Source organism: Mustela putorius, unplaced genomic scaffold (genome assembly GCF_011764305.1).
Source record: "Mustela putorius furo isolate JIRA1106 unplaced genomic scaffold, ASM1176430v1.1 tig00003972_pilon_pilon_pilon, whole genome shotgun sequence".
NCBI classification, from domain to species: domain Eukaryota; kingdom Metazoa; phylum Chordata; class Mammalia; order Carnivora; family Mustelidae; genus Mustela; species Mustela putorius.
This window is the reverse complement of record NW_025422115.1, coordinates 26,334,970-26,347,547: the sequence shown is the minus strand read 5'-3', so window position 1 is coordinate 26,347,547 and position 12,578 is coordinate 26,334,970. Positions and strand designations below refer to the sequence as shown.

General features: G+C 51.9%; 1 protein-coding gene across 2 annotated transcripts in view; it reads right to left on the bottom strand.

The window, feature by feature from the left end:
• DNAJC5 (DnaJ heat shock protein family (Hsp40) member C5) overlaps nt 1-12,578 on the bottom strand; it is a 39,329-nt gene that overhangs the window by 25,819 nt on the left and 932 nt on the right. The window lies entirely within an intron of this gene.

The following is a 12,578-nucleotide window of genomic DNA, read 5'->3' as shown; positions in this document are numbered from 1 at the left end:
GAGGCAGCCTCACTTCACGAAAGCTACAAATTCTTTGGTATTTCCACACACGTCATTAGATAATGGCCTTGAAAACAAGTGTGTCTTAATACCAGCATCTGGTATGAGAGCAAGGAGGCCTGGAAAAGCCACCGCAGGTACTGTGAGCCACACCTCCTCCGCATGTCGACGGTCTGCCCCGCGTGTCCCCAGACCCAGGCTTCGTGGCCTGCAAGCCAGGTGCTGTGGTTCAGCAATGAAGGCATGAAGAAGTATGAAGCCGCGCCACAGGCTCCTTTCTCAGTCTCTGGGGTTTTCCTCCCAGATGCAGAGGCCTCTATGGTGCCAGGAGCACCCTCCGGCCTGTCTACTGTGGGTCAAACCAGGATCGTGGCTGGACAGGCAACCTCCGGAGCCACTGTCTGGCCAGAGGCAGGAAGACAGAGTGCCCAAATGGAAATGCCAGGCCACAAAGATAATGCACAACACAACGGGCATCTCAAAATACAGAAACCAAGAAAAAGGTTAATACTGTTAAAAAAAAAAAAAAAAGCCAACCGAGAGCACAGGAACGGGGAGCGCGCGGGGACGGGAGCGCGCGGGGACAGGAGCGCGCAGGGACTGCCAAGAGTGGGGACAGGAGGCAAAGGTGCTGCGGCCTTGGTCGGGATGGAAGGTGCAGGCGATTCGTGAGGGGACGCATCGGGCAACGGGGCAGAACACAGTCCAGGAGTAGTGGGCGACCACCCGCAAACCTCTCTGGGAAGGAAGGGTGAAGTCTGGGAAGGTACTGCTGCCTTGCCCCATGCGCTCTTGAGGTAACTGTACAGAAGAAAAACTGCTAAAAATAAAAACCCTAAGCAATGAAATACAACAGGGGCGCCTGGGTGGCTCAGTCAGTCGAGCGTACAACTCTGGGCTTCAGCTCAGGGAGTGATTCAGCCCCGTGGGGTCTGCCTAACCCTCTTCCTCTGCCCCACTCCCCGCCCCAAACACGCGCAGGCTCGCACTTTCCCTCTCTCAAATAAATAACATCTTAAATGAAAGAAAAAAATAGAATGGATGTTCCAAAGACCAGGGATTTCCCTCTCAGATCTGTGATGAACCAGCAGTACCTGCCAAAGAACACTGAAAGAGCGGGCGGGTCCGGGGGCGCCTGCCTCAGGCAAGGGACCTCAAAGCCAGTGCCGGGACAGACTCAGTAACCCAAAACAGCTCAGAAAACCACGAGTCTGCATGTCTGACTCTGAATTTGTTATCTATTCTGAAAGGAAAAAAATCAGTATACTGCAGAACAGAACTGGCACCAACCCCACTAATACAGTCAAATTCTAAACAAGAGTCAACAGATGATGCCAATGTCACGGGTCTTCTCTCTTTACTCCTGGCTAAAAATGAATCTCCAGTGTAAAGAAGTCCTAAAGTCACTGGAAATACAGGAACCCCAGAAGATTTTACCTCTCCTCCTTCATTCTTTTTTTAAGATTTTATTTATTTATTTGACAGACAGAGATCACAAGCAGGCAGAGAGGAGGGCGGGGGGCAGGCTCCCCGCTGAGCAGAGAGACCGATGCGGGGCTCGATCCCAGGACCCTGGGATCACGACCTGAGTTGAAGGCAGAGACTTGAGCCACCCAGGTGCCCCTCTCCTCCTTAATTCTGAGAAGAATTAAAAGCAACAAAAGCTGAGCCTTGAAAGAAAGCGAATACAAGAGTGAACCGGTCACTTCTTCAAGGCCACCTCCCACAACCCTCAAAGCACAGAGAGGGAAGGGGTTGAAACCGGAGACGCAAGAAGGAAGAGCAGTGCGCACCCACAGCAAGCCCCCACTTAGCTTGTCCGGGCGCTCCTACACTGAACGGAGCACCCCACCCTCACGAACGACGGGAGAGGGAGCAACAGCACGGACGGCCACGCGCCGCGGCAGACAGGTGTCTCAGGAAGAACAGAAAAGACTCAGCTCAGGGCCACACGCCTGCACAGAACCTGGGTTTCCCAAACTGACAGCTGCCAAGACGCAAGAACACGCCTAGCTCCCCCCAAAGACCTTCGAACTTACAGACGGAGCGACTGTCCCAAGTCCAGGCGGGCATTCAGTAAATGGGTGTTAGATTACTTTTACTGGAAATAACTGTGTCCAGAAACCAAGTAAGGATTTTCTTTAGTTAACTGATGCTTAACAGTAAGTTAAAAGGAAAAGGTCGTCAATCCACCGCCCACCGCACCCCGGGCCGGGGTCGCTGTGCCACGCCATGGTCTTTGCGCGGCTGTCGGGAGGGGGCTACCCGGCAGCCCCGTCGGGCCGTGCGTGTGCATGGGCCCCGCGTCCCTCGGTGTGTGGGGGGGGCAGGTGGGAACCCCCTGGGCGCCTGTGGAAGAAAAAAAAAACTAAAAAAAAAAAAAAGGAGATCAGAAGTTCAGCAAAATCACAATAAACATGTGGATTAAATAAATAAAATAGGAGATTAAAAAATGAATGAACAACTAAATGAGTAAAAACTGGACATCCTCTAAAAAAGTATTCCTCAGAAAGCAGGTTACCCGTGGACTGACTGGGAGAGCACCTGTCCTCTAACAAATGCATGCCGCTTCAGACCCTGCCCTCCGGTCCTGCCCACTCGTCCTCAGACATGTGGACGACAGGGAAATGAATCTGGGCGACACAAAGTGAGGCTGTGCAATAGGACAGCTGCGCGGCACTAAGAGTCTCTAATCCCGCTGGGCAAGGACAGCCTGAACCAAGCTCAAGTCCTGCACCCAGAGCACGAGATTCCCACCCTGCGACCCTGCAGACAGCACGTCCCCCTCCACGCACACGGTGGGGAAAAACGACTCTAGGACAGAACCAATACTTAAGACCAAAAGTTTCCAGAAAACCTTAACATATTCCCAAATCTAAACACGAAACTAGACAGTGGGAGACAAAATATTTCTCATAAAATATTTCTCATAAAAGCATTAGGATGTTGGTTGTTGATGTTTTAAGCTCACAACACCTAAAATCTCGGGACAGAAAAGCCACAGGTACTCGTCCACACGGGGAAGCACCAGGCTCCCTGCAAACTGGGTGTCGGAATCAGCATGCAGAGCTGGAGGAGCAGACGTCCTTTGTATCACGGCAGAAAGGGCCGAGAGCGACGGGCAACCAAGCGAACGCCTGCTAGAAGAGCTTCCTAAAGCCGGGGGGTGAGAGTTCATAAAACACAGAGGAGACCCAATGCCTTCTGTGTCTCCAAGAGAACCACCCCCGACACACCTGCCGGAAACAGCAGGACTTCCCAGCACTGTGATCCCTACTTCTCAGTGTGAATGTCCCCTGGCAAAATGGCCAGCCTTGGATGACGTAAGACGGACATGGCTTCAGAATGGCCCCTTCCTGCAGCCGTGACCAGAATCAAGCTACCCTGACAAAGCTAGCCTGAAACCAGGTACACGGTGCTGGTGGCCCCAGAGAGATGGCCTGATGTCAGAGGCCAAAATACACGCGCATACGTTGAAACAGAGGGCCGGTACAACTGGCAGAACCTGTGGTCACGGCTCTAATACCAACCCGGCGGCCACCACTTCAGGTGCCTCCCATGTGCAGCTAGAGGCACACATGTCCTAGACATCACCAGAAGTCGGCCGGACCGGCATGTGGTCCACCAGGTGGTGGGGGGGCAGCTCTGAGGTCACCTGACTGGGCTGGAACTCAGCTGAGCCGCTCACGGGCTCAGTAACCAGGAGGAGCTACTCAGTATCTCCACCTCCCCTCTGTCCAACGGAAATGGAAACAGTCTAGTTGGTATGTCTGCGACCGAGCCCGTGTGACGTGCTTGCAATGGTGCCGGTGCCCAGTAACAGTCCTCTGATCTGCAGAAGAGAAGACGGAGGCTCAGAAACACCGAGGAGTCTGCTCGAGGTCATTGCCGGGGACTGGTGGGGTTGCCATTCAAATCCAAGTCTGACCCCCAAGCACTGTAAAACTTGATTCTCAGTTACCTGCTTCACAAATGGGAGCACTCTGTCCCTACCCAAAGCACAAAGAACTTACCTCCTTGGGCATTAAGCCTCACCTGGATAGCGTACCACATTAAAAGTCTTTACTATACTTTTAACAAAAACAAACACATATACAGACAAAGTTTACGATGCTGTTGGGGCGCCTAAGTGGCTGAGTCGCTGAGCGCCCAGGTCCTGATCTCGGCTCAGCCTGTGATCTCAGGGTTGTGAGATCGAGCCTCACGTCGAGGCTCCTCACCATGGAGCACACTGGATGTAAAAGGTGTTTTCTTTTTACGTCTTAAACTTTAAAAAAAAAAAAAATCCATGTTATTAATCTGCCTTTTAAAATTAGAGAAACCCTGGCGGGGTGGGGCCAGGCGGATTATGGGCGGCGCACTTGGGTGGCTCCTTCCATGAAGCATCTGCCTTGGGCTCAGGTCACGATCCCAGGTCCTGGAATCAAGCCCTGCATCAGGCTCCCTGCTGCTCTCTTATCCTCTCTTTCTCAGATAAATAAATTAAAAAATATATACATATACAGAAAACCGGGGACGCCTGGGGGGCTCAGTGGGTTAAGCGCCTGCCTTCGGCTCAGGTCATGCATGATCCTGGGGCCCCGGGTTGAGCCCGGCAACAGGCTCTCTGCTCAGTGGGGCGTCTGCTTCTCCCTCTGCCTACCGCTCCCCCTGCTTGTGCTCTGTCTCTCTGACAAATAAACTAATAAACATTTAAAACATACATGGAAGACCTGTCTTCAAGGCTTTGGCAGGGGGAGGGGGCCATTGAATTAGGCGAGGCTGTACTGAACTGTTGCTGTGCTGCACCTGTGACCGCCACCAAGGTGAGATGTCCCTCAGAGGGACCGTTATCCTAGGGAGAAGTCAGGACCAAGTCCACAGGCCACTACCCGCTACTGCGCGGAGCACGTGGGTCTGGCTTATTGACAGGCTTACCCCTAACTGCCCTGCAAAGCGCTGTGACTGCGACCAGTTTATTACATCATTTTTTTAATCTTGAGGAATATTATATTCTAAAAACATCATTAATAAAATCATAGGTCTATTTCAAGATTCCTTACTATCTTCTGTGACATTCCACTCGGAAGGTAGAAGACCACTAAGTTTTTCTCCAAGGAAGGGGCAGATGCAATGCGACACTGCACTGCTGCGTGTGCTGAATGCAGACCAGGAGGGGAGCAAACTATACCTCCCCTCCACGACTCTGTGAGGAGCTTAAAATACGTCACAAGTAAAAGGTTTAAGTTATAGGCACTTATAAAGGTTTGCTTATTTCTCCTAAACTGCCACAGGTTCAAGAGTACGCCCGTGCCATTAATACCTTTTTGCATTGCAATCCACTGGCCTGCGTGAGGACAGGATGACGTGAACAGCTGGCTGGACAGACTGACCTACCGGCTGTCAAGGGTCCCCTTGGATGTTACAGTTACGTGTTCCATGGGTTAAAAACAAAAAATTAAGATTTTATTTATTTGAGAGCAAGAGAGCAAGAGAGGGAGGAAGAGTAGGGAGCAGCAGGTAGAATCAAGCTCCCCTCCAGGCGGGGAGCCCAATGCAGGACCTGACCCCACCTGAAGGCAGACGTGTAACCCACTAAGCCACCCAGATGTCCCTCCATGGGTACATTTTTCTGAAAGAAAAAGCAGAGGCAGGTGAGACAAGTGTGGGAAGACACACACCAGCCTTACCAACCAGGCAGGGGTGCAACAGAACACACATCAGAAACAGCAGTTTAAAAGGTGTAAACCACGGGACACCTTGGGGGCTCAGTCGCTGAGCATCTGCCTTCGGCTCAGGTCATGAACCCATGGTCCTGGGATCGAGCTCCATCGGGGGGAGGCCTGCTTTTCCTCTCCCACTCCCCCTGCTTGTGTTCCTGCTCTTGCTGTCTCTCGGTCAAATAAATAAATAAAATCTTTCAAAAAATAAAAAAACAAGAGGTGTAAACTGTGTATGTTATTTTAGCTTGTGACGGTATCTTTTGTGCTCCGTCTTCAATAGCACACCTTACACTAGAGAACACGCGTAACTGTCGGTTTCCTTATCTATAAAATTTGGCAACAGCTGCCTTGCAAGGCTGTCCTGGGAACTGCGGCTGCTGTGCCTTCAGTGAACTGGCCTGTTCACAGAGGGTTTGTGACTGGCCGTTTGGGAACAAGGGAGCCGCTAAGTGAATCCCACAAGAAAACGTACTGTTTCAGTACCAACTTTGCTCAGACAGGTTAAGAAAAACTTTATAGATAACAGTCACACTTAAGTTGTAGACTTTCTATTTTCATCTCAAAATAAAACTGGACCACTGGATTCCATTTAAAAATTCTGAACTTTAGGGGCGCCTGGGTGGCTCCGTGGGTTAAAGCCTCTGCCTTCGGCTCAGGTCATGATCCCAGGGTTCTGGGATCGAGCCCCGCATCAGGCTCTCTGCTCAGCGGGGCTTCTTCCTCTCCCTCTGCCTGCCTCTCTGCCTATCTGTGATCTCTGTCTGTCAAACAAATAAATATATTTTTTGAAAATTCTGAACTTTAGATTTAGATGTGAAGAGCCTCAAGATTCAAAGTACAAGATAAATACACCCAGCAAAAATCTTTAGCCAGAACACAACTGCTTTTTAAGTTAAAAAACAGATATTGATTGCTTTTACATAATTTTTAAATTACATAATTTTTAAAAATTAAAAAATTAAATTTGAAAATCAAAAAATTACATAATTTTTAAAAGGTCTTTTATAACTAAACTCATTTTATTTAAAACTAAGTTCTTAACACAGCACAATTTATTGCAACTGGCCAAAAAAAAAAGAAAAACAAAAACAAAAACTGAGATACTGTTATCGAATCCTATAGCAATAGCTTACTGAGCACCAAAACATAAAACCTTAAGATCTCATATGAGTGAAGAGGAAGACACACACTGTCCCAGAGAATATAAACTCTGTAACATATGTCAAAAGTTACAAAGTCTGTACTCTTTGACCTAGAAACTTTTCATTATTTATCTTAGAGAAATACCTTCTCACCAAGGACACTATTTATTAAGATTTTACTGATTTATTTGACAGAGAGAGACTGAGGGAACAAGCAGTGGGAGAGGGAGCAGCAGGCTTCCCACCGGGGAGGGAGCCCAATGTAGGGTTCGATCCCAGAACCCTGATATCATGACCTGAGCCCAAGGCACAGGGGCCAGCAACTGAGCCACCCAGGTGCCCCAAGACACCTCTATTTAATAAGAAAGATTCAGTGGGACTCGCCTAGCCAAAAACCAAACATTTGCTCTGGGCTAATCCCCTCCCACAGTAGGCAGGGGACAGCGCAGGCCTGCTCTGCCAAGCCCAGCCTCTCCGCCCAGGGCCTGCAAGCCGGGGCTCCGCGCTTCCAGCCCCCTCCTCGCCATTCTACCAGGACCGACTGAACCCAGCCCCCAGCCCCTGAACCAATGCAAAGTTACAAGACGGACAGGAGATTTGGGTTCTGGAGGTTTCACTACACCACACCACGCTGGGACACGAAGAGGCAGCAGCAGAGACACTGTCCCAGAGACAGCCAGCATCGGGCACAGCTGATGGGGGTGCAAGTCAGGTTCCAATCCTCTGACTCCCAGGACTGCAACTTTATAGCCATTTGGCATAGAACTTCCCAGAACATAGCAACGGAGACACTGACTGAACATTTCATCCAACCACCATATTTGCTGGTGATACACATTCAATGTAGAAAAGTTAAAAAGATAATAAAATTACAAATAGCCCATGATGACAAGTAAGGTTCAATCACACTCATCCAGATTCAAGGAATATTCACCAGTCACTCATAACGTACCATATAATTTAAAAATATTAGTTGGGTTTCTGCCAAAGACTCAGTTGTTTTTTTTATTTTCATTTTTTAAAGATTTTATTTATTCATTTGAGAGAGAGAGAGAGAGAGAGCACACAGAGTGAGAGTGAGAGGAAGAAGCAGATCCCCTGCTGAACAGGGACCCCTAATACAGGTGTCGATCCCAGGACCCCAGGATCATGACCTGAGACAAAGGCAGACACGCAACCGAGCCAGCCAAGAACCCCCAGAACTAAGTTTTAAAAAAAATTTCTACGGATACATGAACAATACAGACTGATTTTGGAATGAAATGAATTTTAACGTATACGGTTTAGTCCTTAAAAAGGAAGGGGTGTCCGGGAGGTTCAGCTGGTTAAGCATCTGAGTCTTAGTTTCAGCTCAGGTAATGATCCTGAGGTCCTGGGATGGAGCCCCACACTGGGCTCTGTGCTCGGTGGAAAGTCTGCTCAACAATTCTCTCTCTCTTGGGGCGCCTGGGTGGCTCAGTCCTTAAGCCTCTGCCTTCGGCTCAGGTTATGGTCCCAGGGTTCTGGGATGGAGTCCCGCATTGAGCTCCCTGCTCGGCAGGGAGCCTGCTTCCCCCTCTCCTGCTCCCCCTGCTTGCTTGTGTTCCCTCTCTTGCTGTCTCTCTCTGTCAAACAAATAAATAAAATCTTTAAAAAAAAAAAAAAAAAGGATTCTCTCTCTCTCTCTCTGCCCCTCCCCTCTGCACACTCTGTCTCTCCCTAAAAAACAAATGAATAAGTGTGTTTTGTTTTGTTTTTTTTAAGATTTTATTTATTTATCTGACAGACAGAGATCACAAGTAGGCAGAGAGGCAGGCAGCAGAGAGAGAGGGGGAAGCAGGCTCCCCGCCGAGCAGAGAGCCCGATGCGGGGCTCGATCCCAGGACCCTGAGATCATGACCTGAGCTGAAGGCAGAGGCTTAACCACTGAGCCACCCAGGCGCCCCCGTTTTGTTTTTTTAAAGACTGATTCTCTCTCAGAGAATCCCCAGCAGACTCATGGATGAGAGAGAGGAGTCTGACGTGGGGCTCTATGCCAGGACCCTGAGATCATGACCTGACCTAAGCCGAAATCAAGAGTCCAATGTTCAACTGAACGAGTCACCCAGTGCCGCACACACAGACCTTTCGAGAGAGAGAGAGGAAACAGATGGAGACGGCATACTGGATGACCTCCCACACCTGGCCTCACTCCGTCCTCTCTTCAGAGAGAGAGAAGCTATACACCTTTCTGCAGCTTCAGTGTTAACCAATATGCCTGCAAACGTCCCGTGTTCTCAAACAAAATCAATGCAGGGCACGATGAGAGACAAAATCTAAACTGAAGGCTGTCTGGCAATCTAATCCTCAAATCTTCCCAGCTACCGGTGACCGACCAGCGGCTAATCCTCTTCAGACTAAGAGGTCACTATTTGAGAGGCAGCCCTGGTGTCGGGACAGGAGAGGCGCATTCTCGCGCTCGTAAACGAGGAGCAGCATTTTCATAAAAGAGAACTGCTCCCATTTTCCAGCACCGCTGTCACGTATAATTAGGGAGGAGCTGAGGAGACACCTTTCCACTTATCACCGCCTACTCCCCCAGAAGGCAGGCAGGGCAGGTACCGTGACCCCCCACTTTAGTGAGGCCCCTGTCGTGTGAGCCCTAGTCTTACATCTTCAGGAGGAAAGTCCAGCACAGACTCTGCCCACCCACGGGGGGACATCTAGAGCACAGGAGGCTCCGATCTAACGACCCAGTCAGAGCACCGAAGGCGTCATCTGAGGAATGCTGTAGCTCGAACCGCTGCTCACAAAGTGCCCAGGGACTCACGAGCGCACCACTGAGCTAAGAGCCTCCTCGCCACTTGTGCAAAGACTGGTCACGGAGCTGGACACCAGCCCCCAGAAGACACGGGGGTCTGTCTCTTTACTGGAAAACTGGCTGCCTAGCTGGGTGCGCCACTGTTTGCCTGCGGCACTGCGAAGCCCAGAGCTGCAGGGAAGTTAAGGGATTTTTCAGGGGTGCTCCCATCTGTGTGCACCACGCTCACCGTACTCCGACTTTAGGAGCAACTCCCACCTTAGACAAAATTCTTTTTTCTAGGATTTTACTTATTTACTTGACAGAAACAGAGAGAACGCTTGCGTGCGCACGAGCAGGGAGAGAGGCGGCAGGGGGAGGAAGCAGCAGGCTCCCCGCGGACTGTGAGCCAAATTCGGGACTCAATCCCGGGACCCCAGAATCATGACCCGAGCTAAAGGCAGACGCTTCACCGACTGAAGGGCCCCGACAAAATTCTGTCTTATCACGACCCCCCAAGTCGACTGCAATTTAGCTGTTACCCAACAAACACCTACTGACCCTCCACTGCACCCCGGGGCCACTGTGAGCCGCTCACGTTTAGGCTCTAAAGAGGCACCGTCCAGCAGGGGTGCATGTTAGGGTGCCCCGTGGTGGTGGCAGGTAGGCGGTCTGTCAGTAACTGGCACAGAAGGCCTCAATTTTCCCGTTCCTGAGCAAGGCGCTGGTCTCCAGGGTAGGTCCCTGCTGAGCACGGTGCCCCCACGTGCCAGAAAGACTCCAGAACAAGAATGGTTCAGACACACACAGCACCCTTTCAATCTCTACAGCACCTTAATTCATACAACCCCCCTTAGGGGCGCCTGGGTGGCTCAGGTTAAGCCTCTGCCTTGGGCTCAGGTCATGGTCTCAGGGTCCCATGGAGCCCCGAGTTGGGCTCTCTGCTCAGTGGGGAGCCTGCTTCCTCCTCTCTCTCTGCCTGCCTCTCTGCCTGCTTGTGATCTCTGTCTGTCAAATAAATAAATAAATAAATGTAAAAAAAAGGAACGCCCCCTTAGAAAGAAGAGAACCCCCTCATTCTGCGTTAACAGGGGCATAAGAAGGGTTGCAGAGCCCCTCAGTTCACAAGGCAGGACTCAGCTGCTGCTGCAGAGCCTCACAGCAAGGAGTCTCGGGCTGAGGCTCACCCCGCAGCGTTCTTCTTACAGATTACTCCATCTCAATCCACTTAATCAACAAATGTCACCAAGTATTAAGACTAGCATGTGGGGTTCTTCTGCCGGTGGGGGGTGTGGAGGGCGGTGAGTACGGGAGGAGAGGGAAGAGAGGAACCAAAGACTAAATTTCTAGAAGCATTATTACCAGATCTGACTTTAAAAACTTATTTTGAGGGGCGCCTGGGTGGCTCCGTGGGTTAAAGCCTCTGCCTTCAGCTCAGGTCAAGGTCTCTGGGATCGAGCCCCGCATCAGGCTCTCCGCTCAGCGGAAGCTTGCTTCTCCCTCTCTCTCTGCCTGCTGCTCCCCCGCTTGTGCTCGTGCTCTCTGTCAAATAAATAAAATCTTTTTAAAAAATTTAAAAATATTTTGAAAGAATCTAATTTGAAGTAATTTAAATTATTTTGAAATAATTCAAATTAGAAGTTGCAAAAAAGATTTCGGGGGTCCTCTCGGGCAGCTCTCTGACGGTTTACCTGGCTGTCCTTTCCCAAAGGGCAGGTGCTTGCCACACTTCCCTCAGAACCCAGGGCCTCCGTGCGCACTCACAACGACTTCCCGGTGACCAGCCACTGAGCGCCCCGTGGTCACCGGGCTCAGCCCAGCATTGCTTCAACAAGTGTTTCCTGGGTATGTGCCAGCACCAGCTCTTTACACAGAGCAGCCTCCCCACGGACCCATCTCACAGTAAGAGTAAACATGGTCAGAATAACCAAGCGCGGCAGGAAAATCGGGGAGGAAAGGGAGACGGGAAACGGGAGGATGCAGGGAAGTCACGGAGTCACGGAGGGCCTGGCTTCACGGAGTGTGAGGATGAGGAAGTGAGTGTTCCGGCCAACGGGAGGGCGGAGAGTTCGCCAAGAGACCAGCAAGAAGGCTGCGGAGGCAGGGGAGGGTGAGTCAGAGGGCCAAAGGTAGGAGGCTGGTGGCAGGGGTGGGAGAGGCCTGACAGGCATCCCAGAGGCCACACGGGATCCTCGGCAAGGATCAGAGCATCCACCACACGCCTGCCGGAGCGTCTGCTCCCCACACAAGCCCCGGTGCTCTGCTTACTCCAGGGCCAAGGCGGCTGGCCTCTGAGGGTCCTGCCACACGCATGTCCCCGGCAGTGCTGTGCTGGTCCACAACGACCATCCACAGTGACCGCTGGGGGGACAAGGCCATCTGGATCACACGGATCAGCCCCACAGTCAGCCAGCCAGAACCAGCTCCCGGAGCTGTTGCTTTGGCCACGCGCCATCAGGAGCTGCCCTGAGCCCCAGGACCCTGACACAGGTGGAAGGAGCGCGGCGCACCCCGAATGATGAAGTCCCCAACGCCCTTAAGTCCGGCTTCCGATTTCAGCCCCGGACACTGCTCCGTCCTGAACTCGGCAGGACACTTCACGGGGAAGAAGCACGAAAGCCACGGAAAGTGGCCGGAGGCCGGGCTAGGGGTTCGCGGGTGGGCAGCGGCGGGAAGGGCGCGGCGCCGGCATCTCTGGCGCTGGGACGTCCGTCTCGACGGGCAGCTAGTTGAGGACAAAGGTGTCCAGCGCTAGCGCAACGCAGGAGCGCCGGGCCGCGACCGGCGGGTTGAACACCCCCGTCCGAGCCAAGCGGGAACTCGGCTTCCTGGGCCTGGAGGACGCCGCGGAACCAAGCGCGACACCCGTCCCGGGCCTGCCCCCGGCCCCTCCCCAGGCCGGCCCCTCCCACTGTCCCCTCGAGGCCCACGGGGCGAAGCGGCCGGAGAAACAGGGCTCCTGCGGCCCGGACGACT